The 18,951-nt window shown below is 36.9% G+C and overlaps 1 protein-coding gene across 2 annotated transcripts in view; it reads right to left on the bottom strand.

The window, feature by feature from the left end:
* Positions 1–16,578, bottom strand: part of LOC105252457 (talin-1) — a 44,154-nt gene extending 27,576 nt beyond the window's left edge. Inside the window, exons 1-2 of one of the 2 annotated variants that reach the window (XM_011259816.3) lie at positions 16,288–16,578; positions 6,881–6,980 (exon numbers count right to left, since the gene is read on the bottom strand). The gene's annotated coding sequence lies outside the window, so the exon portion shown is untranslated. Of the gene's footprint in view, positions 1–744; positions 1,565–6,880; positions 6,981–16,287 lie in introns of those variants that run through there. The other variant, XM_011259817.3, reaches the window with a different exon arrangement.
* Positions 16,579–18,951: the final 2,373 nt, after the last annotated feature.

The raw sequence follows: 18,951 nt of genomic DNA, 5'->3' as shown, positions 1-18,951 counted from the left end.
CCCCGGAAAATCGACTCCCACATTATACTATCTGATTTCGAGATCTTAGAAGGTTGTTTTGCTACACGATTCGCTCTTAATAATTAAGTATATTGTCTCAATCACTCTATGATCAATCAATTTTATTCCGAATGTTTGTTTATTCATTAAATTTGGAAAGACATATGCGATTTATAATATTTCAGTATAAAACTCGAAAAAAATACTTTTAACGAAAAGGAAAAAGAAAAATGTCTCAAAATATCTTAAAAATTATTCTCATTTATAATATTCATCGCATAAGTTATACACATTTTCGTTAAATTAATTCAAATTAAAATATTACATGTACAAATAACTAGTTGAAAAATAAAATCTTTAGATTTCGATCAATAAATTCAAAAAGTCGATATAAATTGCTGTTAAATTTTTTGTTTAATCTTATTTTATCTACATCTCTAATTCGTATCAGAAAAGTAAATGCTTATTACGATTCTTTCGAGGAAGATATATTTTGACAAAGTTGAAATAATCATGACATTTACGAAAAAAAAAAAAACATTATTGTACAGAAATATATAATCATTATCTATATAAAAGCTTTTAGATTTCTTATGCTTAAGGCGAAAGATTTGCGCTAAAAGCAGCGCGACAGCGAGAAAACGGAATGAAGACGTTATCCTACTTTGCTAACAATTGCTAAAGCTACGGGCACAAACTAGTCGAACTCTTACATCACACAGCTCAACAACAGTTCTTACTCACCGCGCTAGTGTCATCATGGTGTCACTCGATCGCGCTCGTAGGATTCTCTCTTGCTCGGACGGATTCGTTGCGCTCGTGGACGTTCAGCGCGGATTTCAAGCAAAACAGCACAGAGATAGAGATAGAGAGAGATAGAGAGAGAGAAATAGAGGGAGAGATAGAGAGAGAGAGGAAGAGAGAGAAAGAGAGAAAGACTTCTATATCTGCGAAGAGATTACGAAGTCGGTCCTCCTTGGCTGCTGGATCTTCGTGTTCTTCGAGGGATCACGAACGTTCGCCCCAATCACAATAATAGGAGTAGTGAATCGGGAAAAGGCACAAGGAAGGGACGGAGCTGATTCTCGTTCAAACTCACGATCGAGAAAAATAAAAAAAGAGACTTTCGAAAAGAGACCCGAACGTGATCTTGGATCTCGGTAAGGCAATCTCGTGGCTAGATCGATAATAGACACGGAGGGAAAATAAGCTCGTTTAAGTACATTCATCGCGCGGATGCCGACGAACATAATTTGCTTCTGAGTGAAAAAACGGGAATAACAAGATTTCGAAAAATTTAAAAAAATAATCTCAAAGAGAGGACGATTTATTGTCACGATATGGACGGCGATTTGAAGGCACGAGACAGTTTCGGAGCGCGACAGCCATGCGCTACATTATGATGCATCATCGATGCCTGCAAAATTAACAGAATCGAAAGTGACGTGAGTTCCGATACTTTTTAATCGGTTATATTTTTTTCTTTAAAACAACGAACAATGATAAACGTCAAAAACAATCGCGAGCAAAAACCGCAAGTGTATTTTCCGAAAATTGCACGTAAAAACCGCACAAATAAAATATTTTCCCAAAAACGTACCACGATAAACTACATGATTTTATATAGTGGAAATATGACGGAAGTAATAACAATTCTCGGTAAAATCACTTAATGCTCGGAGCGATTTAAGAATCGAACGAAAAAACGGGAGTATAATTTACCTGACAGATCAGCGAGAAACGTTAGAACTGTTAGACTGATACCGCTTTGCACGTTCGAAAGCCGGAACAATCAGGAGATCTTGTTCACCGTGAGGCAAAGTAGAAACGGTCGCCAATCAGACTCTATCTTCGCGAACAACTCTCGACAACACAAACAGCAAAAAAAAAAAGAGACTATAAATAACCGGGGCGCGCGCGAAAGAGTCAATTAAAACCAAATGTTGAAAGGAAGACGGAGTAAAAAATGCGGAAGCTTGCGAGATCGGGAAGCTCGAAACGGAATTTGGAAATGGAAGTCGTTGGTTTCTGGCGGCGATGCGAAGGGATGGGAGAAGAGAACGAGGGCGAGGATGTTACCCCGACGGCTGTCGCCAAAGAAGTGATAGGTCTGCGGCCTTGCGCGCGGTACCCGAACGATGAGGGCGACGAAAAGGGAACCGACGTCGCCCGAGGGCGCAGACGCGAGGGTTCATCAGCGAACGAGGACAACGGCGATTGGCGGCGATTGTTCGACGTTGCCCCGCTTCCTCGCGTTCCGCCAATTCGCGAGGGGGTGAGTCGACCCCCGCCGAAGTCCCTTCCTGTATCCTACGGGAAGATTGAGCGCGGGGGGCGCAATCGCCCGACGACGGCGACCCCTCCGAAATTCGAGTGTCGTATTGCGTTGTATTCGAACGCCGCTGGCCCTTTTTCGCCCTTTCGCGCGCGAAAGTGCGAGCGATATTTGCGCCGCGACTTTACGCCAAGATTTAGCGAGTACACAAGGGGAGGGAGCAAATTCGGCAGTAAATTGCAGTAATCGGAATGACACCGCACCGAATTTATAGGACGATTACGAGAATGCAGTTATAATTAGTCTAATGATGACGCTAAAGGACTCCGCTTGTCGGTATCTATAACATTACTTGTTAATTAGTAACTGTATCAAATAATTATTCAATTGATTTAATAAGACAATTGTTGTTGAATTTTAAATTTATAATCTTATAACATGTTAAGAAGCTTGAGATACAGATAGAAATTTAATTCCGCAAAGAAATTAAGAGATAAAAATTTCTTTCACTTATAATTATTGTTAAGACTAGAAAAATAAAGGTTTTAATATCATTTTTTTCATAAATACATAGATATACATAGACACTTTTTTTCTTATTTTTATCCTTAGCGCAAGAAAGAAAATTTCAATTTTGAAATTTTTAAGAAATGGATAAAATAAAGATGACACTAGAGCTATTCTCCACGGTACGCAATATTTTCGTTTCCACGTTTCTCTCACATAGTACACAAGAAGAAAATTAAGTTTGCACGCGAATCAGTGTGCAAATCAAATTTATTTACATTATCTTGCTTCACATATCTTTCATTCATTATGGAAATGAATTATATGCACAAAAAGATGGACGCGTGACCTCTAATAATAAATATAGCAATATTATTTTAAGTAACTAATAATGTGAATCTTAGAAAAAAATCTATCGTTAATCTTAAGGTTTTTCAAACATGGCATTTTATCGTTTATTGCATTTATAATATTGTAAAAAATATTCTATAACCGGCAAACATAGTAAGTACATAAAATAATCAATAAAAAAATTGCGAAATTAACATTAATTTCTATTAAATGTATCGATTGAACTATATTTTTCCGCAAAAATACATCTTTGTTTTTTATTTTCTTTTTTATTTTTACGTAAATATATATAAACTATCTCAAGATTCTTTTAAATCTCAAGTTAATTGATTTTAAATAACTATAAATAATTGAGATTAAATATTTTTTTAAATATTCCGTACAATCAGAACAATTTTATATATAAATACTCTAGAAAATTATGAATGTTGAATGATTGTGATCATTCTACTAAAGTATCATTAGCGAATCACATCTAACAGCATTCATTTAAAAAAAAAAGAAACTTTGAGCACCGAATGTGATAAAAAAAAACGCGGTGTAAGATCGGGTCCGATAATTTTCTTAGACGCGGACACGGATTACGAGGTATACAAAAGATTCGAAGCAGGCCCCCATCCCTATAGCGACAAGGAGACGCGAAGGGATGATAATGCGAGTCTGCAGCGGGAGGTCTCCTGCAGGAGAGGATGGGGAGTGTCACTCAGGAGCACGACGTGTAAGAGAATGGTCACCGTCCCGGGGGGTGAATTGAGATGTACAGGCAATTTATGCAGCAAGAGAGAAAGAGGGAGAGGGGGAGCACCACTCTCGTTCGAAAGTCAGCGAGCGACTGCTGATCATAAACCGCCTGCAAAACATCGCTGAGCTTTTTTCCTGGGAAAATATCGAACACGAACAGACGATTTTTCCACGCACAGCGATATTTTCGTCATCGCTCGCGACAACTCGTGTCATCAATTTATAACTTGGTTGCAAAAAGTGTTTGTTTCCCATTACTCTTGATTGTGGTTCACGTATGCAGTAATATGAAAAATGCAGATGACAGATTTCGCAATTTAGTGACCTGAGTTCAATCAAATTTTACGATACGATTTGGTATAACGCGACTTTTATAAATTCTTTAAAAGTTCTTTATATAAATAGTACACAAGCTATTCTTTTTTTCGCAAATATATAGTAATTAAATATTATCATATAAAATAACGCTGTAATAAATAACGGTAAAAATAATTCATATCATGAAGGATTAAAAAAAAAAAAACTGGAAAGCCGCTTACTTTTAAACAAAAATTTTCCACGCCTTATATTTTTACTGAGACGCGAGACTAAACTTGCATTAATATATTAATTAAAATTTATTTACTCTAGAAACGACATTTATACGAAGGAAAGATGTCTACGTGTATCTCGTATTTCTTTGCTTCACCAATTGTAACGAAATGGAAGGAAATGACGAAAAGCAAGCATCAACGGGGGATGAAAAACAGAAGATGGCTTTCATTCGGGATGAATTAAAGATCCCCAAGTATGCTTCTGCTTTTCTTTTTGTTCGTCATTTCGTGCTTCTCTCTCTCTATTTCTCTCTCATTTTCTACCTATCTATCTATCTATCTCTATCTCTTCCTCTCTTCGGCCATCAACCCTTATCGTGGTAGCGTCAATCACTCTCTTCCATACACGATGAAACTTATCGTTCGATTAATCGGCCTGACAATGCGCCTGTCGATTCGAGTTACCCTGTCGTCCCCTCCCCCACCCCCTCACGGATTCGCGCGCGTGTGGTCAGTCCCCGAAAATGCAGCGCTCGTCCGACAACGATTTACGGCCGGAAAAGTTTTATGGCTGCCAATTATACAGTGGAGGATTCTCTCTCGCGAAAATTATAAGCGAAAACGTAAACTATATTAGAGTCAGAATTACTATCCCAGTCGTAGATAGCCTTAATAGCGTTAAAATACGTATTAAAAGGAGCTTTTGCGAATGTAATATAATTACGTATTCAAAAACATGGAAAAAATTAGATACATAAATAATATAAACAAAATTCGCAATATAATATCGCGTATATTTATCTTACGGCGCAAGTGTCATGTAATGTACTGTTTACAGAAATCGATATATCGTCAAAAGATTTATGTTTTATCGGGTATTTGTAGTGAATAATAAAACAGAGAACGAAATGCGCTATTTAAAAACACATTTATGAAAAAGTACACTGCATTCGTACATGGAGAAAAGTATAAAATGGTTGCAAAAGTTATGATCAAAAGTGGCAACGAATGTCATCCGTTCAACTTGTCATATAAATCCGCGCAAGTAGAACAAGTGTTGTCGGACTCGGTGCTTGTTTGCAGCTCGCAGTGCGAGTTTCAATGTGTAGACAGCTGTAAGTTCGGCGCCAAAATGTCTGGACCATAACGTTTCGCTGTCCATCGCATGGACCATCGATGCTCGTATTATTCCGAATGTAGATATAGGTACATATCGCATGAAATTCGAATATATTCCAAAATGTCCTGGGTAAAGAATTTCTCGTGTCGCATAATATTATACTTAATCATGTAATGGAATTTCCATCCAAACGGGTTACCCATATCATGCATCACTTCGAATTTCGAAAGCGATGTGATTTTTCCGAATTTTACGCGATACAAATATTTCAAAAAGGAAGGAAAATAAGGAAAATAAGAAGAAAAGTAATTTCAAATTGAGGGAGATTTCAATTTCTGATCAATAGTAAGATAAGGAAGATGCGCTCTATTTTGCTTTCGAGTCTTTGTTTCTCCTTGTTTAAGCTTGTTACGTTCTGGTATTATCGAAAATGATAGGTTGCAGCAATAAGCGATGCTTGTGATCCTTCTAAGCATAGTTGCAAACAAGACAACCGCCGCATTCGAGTCGGTGGACAGATGCGCAGGTCGTAGGAACCGCAGAATGGAGATTAAAGATAATGCGGGGAGATACGAGAATTGGTCAACGGAGACCATCGACGTTTAACGCCATTTGCGACGGGCCATTTGCCCATATTCTTATTAGAAGGTATCTTTTATCTACGCCCGGACACGTGTGACACGTAGAACAGCGTCCAGCACAACGTTAGGAAAAAGTTTCTCCTTATCTTCATTGCGCCCCGAAAGCGCATGAAACTTTGCTAGGTTACAAAAGGGGACGTAAAATTGTCGGAGAAAGTGGTTGCAATATTATCAGTTGAATTAAATCGAATTAAACGCGACCAGATGAATATTCGAGCAAAATTCTAGGATAAAATGTTTAACGAGAGATCTCTGATGTTTCGATCGAATTCAAATGCGATGTATTCCAATCGCGCGTCCTCCAGTCGCTCGCGTATTCATGGTGAGAAGTGCATCTTCGCCCTTCGCCCTCTGCGTCCTTTTCTCCTTTCGATCTCGAAATGCCTATTCAAATTTTACGGGCCATATTTGTCGCAATTAAGTATGATGTTTTCGGGCTTATGGCCCAGAAATATTCCATATTGAAGCGAGGGACGCGAGTTTTCTCGTCTTCGTGCAACGCGAAATAAAGATAAATTCGGGGACCTGCAGGAGAGGAGGGCGAGTTTATGGCACTTGCGAGGGCACTTTCACGATTTGTCTGACTCACGCCGAAGAAGCGCCGAAGAAGCATGCGACGAGGAAGGGATCTCTCTTTTACGAGGTTCTCCAAACGAGAAAGCGCGGACGTGAATATGATTTGCGAACCGGAAGCGGCCGCTTCGTTACTTACCGTTCTTTTCCTGTCGTTCCTGTTTCTTTCCCCTTGGCTGTGTGCGTGCAATCCAAAAATTCACGTTTATTCGTTCTCGTTTCTCGTCAGTCACGCGTATCTGGAAATTAACGAAGATAACAAAATTATATACACATAAATGGAGTCTTTCAAAGAGAAATTCTTAATTCTCGTACGATTAAAACGCACTAGAGAAATCAAGTATAATTTTTTATTTATAAAAATATTTTTGCTTTCATATTTATATATTAATTAAAGGATTAAATATTAATTAAAGGATTAAATTAAAATTTAATAATTATAAGACGCTCAATGAAATTGAAAGTGGAAAATAATATATACAGCATAGTAAAGCTTTTATTATGAACGAGATTAATTGTGGACACAATCAATTATTCAACAATTAAAAAAGGAAAATAAATATTTCATATATACAGAAATTTATAAATAATAATTGTATCTCTATTTAGATGCATATCACATATGATATGTTATTGTACAAGTCTTATTATTAGATAATAAGTACAAGAAGAAAACATGGCTCCATTGAAATAGCTATGTTAAGAAATCTATGTGCTCTATAATAGCTCAAGAAAACAGAGAAAATAGGATAATATTAAATATAATTATTAATATGAAGACTATTAAAAATTATTATTATAATTTATTTTCTAAAGGATATATCATATTATTAAATAAACTATCTTTGTTTTGAAAGAGAGACATTATATGTATGTATCCGGTCAACCGGAAATAATGATTATCTCATCATATATCTGACTAATTTAGATAATAATGATTCTGCTGTAAATATTTCTTCAAATTCTATTGTCTTTAATTTAATCTATAACAATTCTCCGAATTTATACACAATGCAATTCAATCTAAAACTGATTTAAATCAATTTATTATTTATTTCAATCAATTAAATTATTTTATATTCCGACCTCAAAGTTTTATTTTGTTTTCGAATTCTCGAAAAAACCCTTAGGTCACGCGAAAGTTCACGGGAAACAATGCCGAAATAACCCTATCCGTCGCGAAACCACGAGACACCAACAATATGGAACGTGCCCGGCACGTGTCGTCGCGAATCGGGAGAAGAAAAGAAATAAAAGTTGTGTGTCGTGTGTTGGCAGAAAAATTCTCGACGATTCTTCCTCTTCAAAAGATGTGACAGTCGGAGAAGAGAAAGAGAGAGACAGAGGGAAGGAGGGGGAATGGCGCCTCGAAGATTTTCGCAAATTTTGGAGAAGGAGAGAAGAAGGATAGTCGGTAGCAAAGAGAGACGAGAGAGGAAGCCGAAAAGCAGAGAGAGGAAGAAGCGAGACGTACGCGGAGAAAGAGGGAGAGAGAGAGATAGGGAGAACCGAAAGGGGGTGAGTGCTGGCGGCGTTATGGCGGGCGCCGAGGGTGGCGCCGCGACGCTTTGGCGCCTCCGACGCCGAGACGCTCCACTGATGCTGACTGCATGTACCCACGCACACATCCGCGCGTGCACCCTCTCGTCCCGACTTCGACCTCCCTCGTATCCTCCCCCTCTAACCTCCCCCTGCGTTACTCTAGCCGGCCCGTAATACACATATATACGCGGCACAATGAGAGTTCGAGATTCCATTTCGCTCACGCGTACACGTCTCTGCCTCTACTCTCGTCACCTCATCGTGCATACACGAACGCTATGCGGAAGGGGGATGGATAGGTGGATGAGCTCGCGGAAAGGAGGGAAGGGGGTGTTGTTAGGTGCGCAACCAGAAACGGGTCTGGAATTCATTCTCGAATTCGGGCCGAGGGCGAGGTCATTTCGTCGTCTTCGACGACGATTCGAGGGTGTGGCGTACATCAAGTGGGTCCGAACCGGCTATCTGGGCCGTATTCGCCGATGTACCTTATTACGAGAAGGGCAAGATGGATCGTTGTTGACATCTTAAGAGCGTCTCGAGCAACGTGATTTGCTTCTTTAATTAAAAAATCTCATATGAAGATAAATCGGAGGGTGATCTTTGCTTAGAAACACTTGCTTAGACTTTCGGTAATGCTACCGAAAAGATGTAAAAAAAGGTGTTCTTTTAAAAAGAGACCATGTGTGCGTATTATAAGAAATTAAATTAAAATAATGTGCAAAATATATTTTTTCTTCAATAATTAAATTTTAATTCAAAATTGTAATTAAAATTTAATTTCTTTAAACATATTTCTCCTCGCCTAAATTTATTTTATGCAATCTATATAAATATCGGACAGATATTATCAATCTAATATTATAATTTTAAAACACTACAGCAAAATACATATCTTGATATGTATTCGATGCCTTTCTAAAGGCGCAATCCGGTATAAGAGATCTAAGACAAGTTTGCTATTTAATGACTCATTTTTCTACAGTTTTTTATCCATTTATGACGTATAAAATTACAAAGTAACGAATGACTTGTCAGTAACCGTAATATACAGTGCCAACAACAGCTGATTCTACGATTTTTCAGAACTTTGCCGGAATTAAACGACCTTGATTGTATCTACGAATGTACGATAACTGTTAATTAACAAAGTTAAATAACGCATCGTCGAGATTTCATTATTTTCGAAATTCTTGCGACCACGCATAATCGACAGAAATTGCTCGTTCGAAATTAATTATTACATCAATTACCTCACGCGCAGGTAGAACGATATGCAAACAAGTGGGCGCCTATATACGCAGTCGCCGTCTTAAATTATGATACGCGTTACCAAGACACGACGAACGAACGACGACAGAATGAGAATATCGCATTACGACAACGAGAACGAGATGTAATAAGAAGAGTGGCAAACACACGAAATTGAGTTGCGGCTTGTTATGAATTTATTGTATCCTAATCTCGTTCGCGTCGGGAAACTTGCTTAGAAAACTGTACTTTCTTTGTTAGTTACGCTCTCTCGTATCTCGCTGTTAATCCATTAATCTCACTGTAAATTGTCTCGCAATTGTCGACGACGAAATTCAATGTCGGTCGAATTTCCAAGCGGAAATCGACAGAATATAGAGTATGTAATATAAATGTTTTGAAGATATTATATATATGTATGATTCGATGTTTTAGACTATCGAAATAATATTTCTCATCATGTCACATCCGGATTAAATGTAGCTATATATGTTTCAATTAAAATAGATATTCACTTATATAATTTTTTGATAATACTTTTAATATTTTCATCAAGCAATCGATCGTTACGAAAAAAACCGACGTTTAAAATAAATTACTGTATTTGTGTGTGTTTTATATAAATTTTTTCAGTTCGTTCAATAAAATTAATTACTTGGAATTCTATTGAATTCTTTTGCATTTTTAATTTACGGGCATTTTACACAAAATTTGCATGTATGTAATACAATAATCTAAATTACCGTATCAAACATATACATATTTTTGTGTTCATAAATTGTAGATTAGAAATGCAATGTAATTCAAGTCCAAGTAACTAATTTTTTTTTTTAATGAACCGAAGTATAATATGGACAACATGCACAAAAGTAAGAAATACAGAAATAAAAGAAAAATAAGTGTCCTTCGACCTGCTCGATACCTAATGAATGCGATTTTGCGCACACACACACTATCGCAGATAACGCGCAATAAAATATCGTCGTAAAAATGGTGACAAGAGACAACTAATAAAGTGCGCATTGTGCCAGTCATAACGTATAATCCTGTAATGGGGTTGTTGCACACGTAGGTTATGCGAGGATCATAACGGCCATAAATCCAATGAATTGTCCTGTCCCGCCTCGCGCATCGATTCGTGAAAGATCCTCGTTTGTTGTAACGACTCGGCACGCTTGCAATGAGCGATTATTACGAAACGTAACGCGACCTGAATTACGATGCAAAATCCCGTAAAAAAGTTTATTAAATATCCTCTTTGTGATCTTCAACATATCAATCATATCGCTCTTCACGAAATTAATTTAAATGGACATTCGATTAATAAGTCGTAAAAAAATCTATCGCAATTAATGAAGAATAATCTCACCAAGAGAGCAAGTGTTCGAATAATCGTCTTTTCCGAATAATCAATTTTTAAATAACAAATAATTCATTTATCATAAATAATGTCCTTTCAAAAATAAATTAAATTATTAAATATAAATTACATATAAATTATTATAATAATTTAAGTCACATATAAATTATTAGAATCATTTAAATTAAATATTATAACAATAAATTAAGTCTTACGGAGAAGTGTAGATGATAAATTTAAGCTATTGAATTAAGAATTCACGATTTCACTAACATGCATCGCGGATATCGAGTTGAAAAAGTATCGAATTAATGCTACAACAACGATCTCCGTAATATCATCTGGGAACACGCTGACACGCTAAGTAAAAGGGCAAAATGGCCATGCTGTCGACATACACCGTTATAATATCCCCCGTCGATCTCCGTCCGCGGTGAAATCTTCTAATAAGTTCGGTAAATATCGGAATCGTTGTTATTTTTATGTTTCGCGCGTGCGCGAACCATTCGAACCGACATAGGATAGAAGGTGTCTCAGGGTAGAATGTAAGGATAATCCATTAGATGCGTTGTAACCCAAAACCGCGTAAACAAGGGCAGTCTTGGATTAAATGTGACGGATAAACGTGAGGATGGGGGGTGATATCGGCTCTCTCTCTCTTTCTCTCTCTCGGCTCATTGAACGATCCATTGGGAAAAAAGACGTATCGAAGATCAGGTTCGCGCAATAACGATACTAAACGTATATGTAATGTCTCGGTGAATTTACGATAGCGCGAAACATCCGAGCATTGTGACGTTGAAGCTGAATTGGCGAATCAGCGAATCTGTCGATAACCGGGGCAAAGTGCTGAAATTGTTTTATGAATGTATACACTACACTATTCCCATTTTTCTCAAAAATTTTTACCATCAATTAATAAGATGTAATTGTTGAATAATAATGTCAATATTATTTTTCGTCCTCATAAAGATTACCTCTCTCTCTGTCTCTACGTTTTAAAAACTAATGCGGAAATTTTATGACTATCAAGTTGAACGTGCTGAAGAAGTGCAAATCCTAAACAAATGGGACAAATAGCAGATACTTTTCTATAGAGAATTCACTCTAGATAGGCAGTTCGTCACTTTTCTCTCCCATGAATCTGTGTTACATCTGGATTCAAATGGGGAGAGGCAGATCGATGATGATCAGCGTGAATATAAGCAAAAAATTGCAGAATAGATATTTAACGAACATTGATAATTAAGAAATTTTATACGAGACAATTTAAGTAAAAAAAAATTATTAGTATTATCTTTTCAATTGTTGAACAATTATTTTAATAAAAAAATGCTTTGTATCTTCTGCAATAAAAAGTGCCTTCCTTAAGTTAAATAGAAATGTGTCATTAATTACGAAAGAATTTTTAATTTATAAGATCTTTTTTTTCATATAAATTATAAATAACATGAATATCTGTGCATAATTTGTCGGGTCCTTGGTTTTCTCATTTTCTGAAAAATGTGACTTATGCTATTATTAAATCAACGTTTCAATATATACATATATATGTATGTATATATAATGAAATTTATGATAAAAATTGTAAAAATAATTTTAATATATTTTATCATATTTTATACAACTAAATTTAAAATAATATTAAAGTATTTAAATTTCTGCAAACATTTACATAGAAATGTATACATCTTGAACTTATTAATTTTTATTTCAGATTCATATTCGGTGTATTAAAAAATTCTTCAATATGATTATAAATATAATTAAAAATTTGATAGATCATCGATTGAATTTGCAACTTCTTCGTAATAATAATCTGATATAATCAACCACATTCTCTATTATATTACAATTGATACAACAAATTTCTTTTGAGAACTACAAATTCCAACAACATATTTCGATTGCAACAAAATTTCCTCGATAGCTATAGATAAGAATAAGATAATGATGATACATTTAAATAATTCTTTTTACGGTATTTAAAATGCAAATTGTAATGGAGCAATTGGGAGCTAAAAATTGTATTCGGGGTTAAAAAAACTACGGAAAATTATTTTTCCCTTTCTAAAAAGTATTCGGAAAAAAGTAATTTGTGCTTCATTATTATACATTCACACGTATACGCTTCGAAGCGCAGCATCCACGGGATGCACATGCATATCTCCAGCGACTATGACGCCACGGATTCGCGCGATGATGCGTCATCGTCGCGAGCGCGCATAAGTCGGTCGCCTCCTTCGCGCTCCATTACGATCTTCAAGGAAACACGCACGCATCTCGACCAACACGCGCATCGTTCACACACGTGCACTGCACACGTGCGTACACAATACATGTGGCAGCCGTGTTACTAATTTTGAATCATCCAGCACGGCTGTAACCTTACACACGCACCGGACGTACGCGCTCCTCGGCTATTTATACATGGCTCGTATACCGGAACTATACTTTCTGTTTTTACCGGGCTTTGTCGTAAATGGTAACACGTAATCCGAGTATCGCCAGGATTTCACGGACAACGGATGCTCCCGCTTTCTCATCTTCGACATCTTTAAGATAAATTGCTGGGTGAAAAATCGATATTAAAATACGGAAGAATTATTCCAATATGGGGAAAATCATAAGATTACACTATTGTTCCATAGATCCGCTAAAATCTCCCGGATCCCAATTTTTATTACAAGTTCTTTGAACAATACCGGCTTGAAAATATTCCTTCATCAAAATGTCAAAAGTCTTTTTAATAATTTTCGAATTATGAATAATTGAAAAATAAAAAAAATTGTGTTGAAAATCAAGCTTTTCAAGATATATAATGATTAAATGGAAAGAGAACATTTCCGTTCATGTGAAAAAAATTCAAACGGTATTTCAGTCATCAATAATCTTATTATTTATAAACTAAGTTTGCAAATGATCGAATGCATGTCGAGAAGAAAATTAATTTCGTTTTATATATGTATATTTTTTGCCGATATAACTTCAACACACTTTTTAGGAAAAAACGGACTGTTTATAAAGGGTAATATTTTGCTCGTAATTTATGCAACGTAAAGTTCAATATAGTTTTGCACAAGTTGATGAGGAAACTTGCCGTTATTAACATATTTCAACGGATCATGCAGTTTCATGTCTATTACATTCCTAGATTACTAAACGATACATGCATACGTGCCTAATAAACGGCGATTCTATTCATATGCATTCAATAACTGCGCATCCTAATCCATATGCAAGATACGCAAGATATCGCTCATAATTGAACATTCATCGGGCTAGATGGTAACATATTATTCTTAAGTGATAAACATGCAAAAATGTTGATTACTGTATATTGAGAATTTCATGAAATGTGCGTTAATTATCAAGCCTTGCTCTCTTTTTGTATAAAGCTAACTTAAATTTGACTTCTAAATTTGATTAACTGTACGTTTTATATTTCAAAAAGGTGTTCCCCACTGTAACCAGACGATTCTCATATATTCATCGAGAATAATTCTCTCGCTGCAATCATAGACTGATTAGCACTCTGATTGCGAGAGGTATAATTTTGATTAGCCTTACTGCCAGTATGCTATTAAGACGCGAAAACGTGTTCCATATCGATGGAAGCTGATATTTGGATAATTGGGTGTTTGGATGTCACGCGTGATGAATTCGTAAATTGGGATTTGTGACCGCTATCATTCTGATTAGTCTCGCTTTCAATTAAATCACCTCGCGAGACGGAAAGTACAATGCAAATAATGATTCACATTTACCATCCATTATTATTATTATTATTATTAAAATTCACATCAATAGAAAATCCATGTTATTATTATTATTATACTTTAATAGCGGCGACAAATATTTATCAACGTGTTAAATAAAAATTTATTTTAAAAATCATCGCGCTAGAATGGAAATAGATTGAAACTAATTTTTCACATTACTACAATAAGAATACAATAGCTATATGCAAAGTGACTCAGTTTCTAAAAAAAAAATTTTAATGCGGTATACCTATAGAAGGCCTTACGTTTAAAGTGACTCACTAATAATTGTCAAGTCGAATGATTCCCTGTTTCCGGAAATCGATTGACTTCACAGCAATTTACCTTAAATTATTTTCTTAATTTCTTCTGCTCGCCTATTCCAATTAAATTACTACAATATTACTAATATTATATGCTTTTATTCTATAAATGTTATACACACAAAATTTAAACAGCTCACTTTAAACAATAACAAATATAGTGAAAAGATGTAGGCTATATTTTAAATTTTCTATAAATAATAATAATATAAAGATATTGATATATTTTCCAAGAATCTCAAATTTGTTAGAAATGAACGATGAAACAGTCGATAATTTAAAGTATAAAAATTAAATGTCAAGCACAATTTAAAGAAAGATCGCGCGTGTGTGTCAAATAAAATTATTTCGTTATTCTCCTTTCGAAGGTGAGTCCTTGACACATGACGAATTCTATCTGTCGTGAGAAAAGGAAAAGGACACGATGAGCAACATTCGAGAATCGAAACTATTGAGATCAACAAGAAAGTCAATCAAAAACATCAACCGAATCGAGGCACAAGCGGGGACTCTGCGACCTCGATGTGTCGACGTGTAGGTAAATAAAACGAGAAGCGAAAGAAAACAAATCTCGACGAGAGAGAGGAGATCCCTGGCATCGGCGAAGCATCCCAGCAACACGACGTCCTATTTAACCTCTCGCACGGCCTACCTATTGATTTTCCGGGGACCTATTGTTTTGGCACGTCGCGCATTTAACCAAACGAAAACCGCCGGAGCACGGGTATCAATAAGAAGACGCTCCCCGCCCCCGCTACCCCCCCTGCCGCACACTTATGTATTTCCGCGGACACACATGCACACACACGTACGCTCGCATATGATACGCAACGAACGCACGTACACGCACGTAATCCTACATACATAAGTAAATCGTCGTCGGTGGAAAACCGCGGCAATCTGTCAATCGCGTCCGCGCCTTCTGAATCATCTCTATTTCGGGAGAAACGCCACTCGTCGCCCGTGTACGTCTCTCGCACAAGCTCGAGGGGGCTTTGAGGTTAGCTTCGCGATCGCGGCGACGGAGCGCGAAACGTCAAAGGGACACCGGAGTATCGCTCGATGACAGAAGGACGACCGAGCGCTCGACGAGGGGGAGAGGGGGGGAGAGGAAGTCCCCTCGTCGCGACGGAGGATCGTCGCCGAGAGGAGCATCCGGAGACGGTCCCGAAGGCAGCACGCCCATTCCCGTCTCGTCGGCAATCGCGGCCGGAAAAAATCAATATGATCGGACGGCTGGCCGCGTGGCCGCGCGTCTCGCTAGCACGCCGGGCCGCGAATTCGGCCGAGGGTGCTCCACGTGCTTACTCACCGCGAGGAATATCCATAGATGCGCGCCGGACACGCGTCTCCCGTCGACACGGCGAGCGATTTATCTACACTTCGGGGGGCCGCAGGCACCACGTCCGACAACACTCTTGCGACTCTCCGTCGTTCCACGGTTCCGGCGTTCCCGTCGTCCAACGGTGAGCGGCGGTGGCGGCGGCAGGGCCGCCGAGACGTGGGAACGCGATGGCGCTGCGGCGCCCCGTTTTCAAAGAATCCGAGGCGACGGAGCTGGAGAATTTACTGGAATGCATAGGCTGGAAAGGGAAACGAACGGGCGTGTTTACGTGACGAGATTAAAAATTGTTTTATCTTTTATCTTAGGACGAAATATCTACGCTCTCCGCGAATATGTCCCGGTATTCCACAGAAGCCTCGAAGATGACGAGAGTTGTACGCCAGTGTTCGAAAATATATTTATTTATATTTGTGAAGGAGAACACAAATCTCTCTCTCTCAAAGTAATGTCACATTGTCGTCCATCAAAATATATGATATAAATTTGACAATGTGACGTATACTTCTCTCACGTGATTTCGAAAAAACATTTCAGGAAAATTTTAAAATTTTGAACGTTGTATTCTTTCTATATTGATTTCGATAGGATTATACTTTTATCGGGCTTTCCGTATTTTGAGATATTTCAGCGAAATAATATTTTGGGTTTCGATTTGAATTCCAATGTATTCTTTTCGCTGATTGAAAGAGATAAGTCATTGGTATTTTTATTCCATACAAACAGGAAGGAAATATTAACATACATATATGCGTGTGTTTTTAATTTTCTTTTGTACTTACGTTTGAATACACCACACAAAATTTACATTTAACTTATGTAGATTACATTTGGAACAAACGAATATTTAAAAATCTGAATTGATTAATCTATTGAACTGAACTGTTATAAGAAAAATGTATAAAATAGTAGCTCCAACAATAAAACATTAGGAAACATGAAACAGAGAAAGAGACTGTCAAATGTATTATTGTTATATTTTTTATTTCGTTAGATATAGAATATATTATGCGATGAATATAAATTTCTTTTTATTGTACGATTTATTATAGAAAAATCGATTATTCGGCCACTTTATCTTCTGATTCTAGTTTGGATAATAGAAAGAGCACTCCACTCTAGATCTTTCAAATTAAATGTAGCGGCAAATGGCATCGTGTGCAATATGCACGTCCCTTAGGGACGTGCAAATAACCGATCTAAACAAACGCGCGTCTCTTTCTAAAAATATCACTTCTAAAATCTATAAGCACGGAAAGCGAGACTGTTTTAAATATAAAGCGAATACGAATGAATCCGCCTGCGTTAAACAAACACGATTGTGCCGTCGTCCTTCTGTAAAAATAACGATTACACCAATAATGTAATCTTGTGGTATATGTACGTCTAAACAATGTTTCGCCACCTTGAGATAAAAATTTCGTAGATTTTCTTCAAGACACTTGCAATTGAAACATGCAGAATGTTCCCTTCTCTCTCTCTCTCTCTCTCTCTTTCTATAAATAAAATATCAATTCTATTTTATTAATATAGCAATGAAATACATTTTTCTCACAAAGAAAAACGTCGCGGTACGTCTTACAATTAGATGCGTCAGTCCCATAGATGCACTCTATCTGAACGTCAGGTTACACGTGCGGAGGGTTAAAAACGCCAAACTTCCTCTGGCGAGTCAGGAGCAAGAGCGCGAGCCGGAGCAAGAGAGCGAGACCGCACCAAATTTGGTCATGCCAGTCTCCTTCCAGAGAGCCCCCGTAGGCTTTCGTAGTACGTGCTTTCGTAATCGTATAATACGTACGTTACAACTGTGCGGAGCGAAGCGCCCGCCTCTTATCGTGTTTTAAACGTCTTCACGATGATAACGTTTTTGGTCTCCTCTCTTGTTCCAGCTGGCTGCTGTTAGAAAACTACACGTGTGAAAAAAAAAATACAACTTTACGATTTGCAGTTTATGGTACTTCGATCGCGAGATCGACGAAAATAAATTCGTCGAGACAGTTTAAAACGCGCTGAATACGTTTTCTTTCCGCGGAAAACTCTATTTAAATAAATGTTATATAAACATTTACATTACTCTCAGAATGACATCAGCGTATATTTACAAAGTTCTCCTCTTAATTCATCCATTGTTTTCAAGAAACTGTAAATACAGGAATTTAAATCAAAATGCACAAATTAAATCATTATTTTTCTGTGGTATAGAAATTGATTCAAGGTTGAAAAAGGCATACATAATTATTACATAATTACGATAATTAAGAGCGAGATTTAGGTTAAAGCATTATTACGCAAAAGGATGACAAATAATCTAACGTTATCATTTAAAAGTTATCTCGAGGAAGTGGTTGTGCATTTCCTCCTCTCGCACTTTATGTGTGTGTGTGTGTGTGGATAGAAAACCTTCAACAATTGTCTTATCACTTTTACATGTGTGTCATGAATATAGATATGTTTATTATCAATAATAATAATTGAATTTTTATGTGTGAAATAATATATATCAAAAACCTTGCGCATCTAAAATAATATGAAAAACATAACAAACATAATAATATAATGAAATATATTGCACGGAAAGAAAATCTAAAAAAAATCTTGACTCTTTTTATCAAAAAACCTAATTCTTCTAATTAA

This window comes from Camponotus floridanus, unplaced genomic scaffold (genome assembly GCF_003227725.1).
Source record: "Camponotus floridanus strain SB8 unplaced genomic scaffold, Cflo_v7.5 scaffold76, whole genome shotgun sequence".
NCBI classification, from domain to species: Eukaryota; Metazoa; Arthropoda; class Insecta; order Hymenoptera; family Formicidae; genus Camponotus; species Camponotus floridanus.
This window is presented reverse-complemented; position numbering and strand designations above follow the sequence as displayed.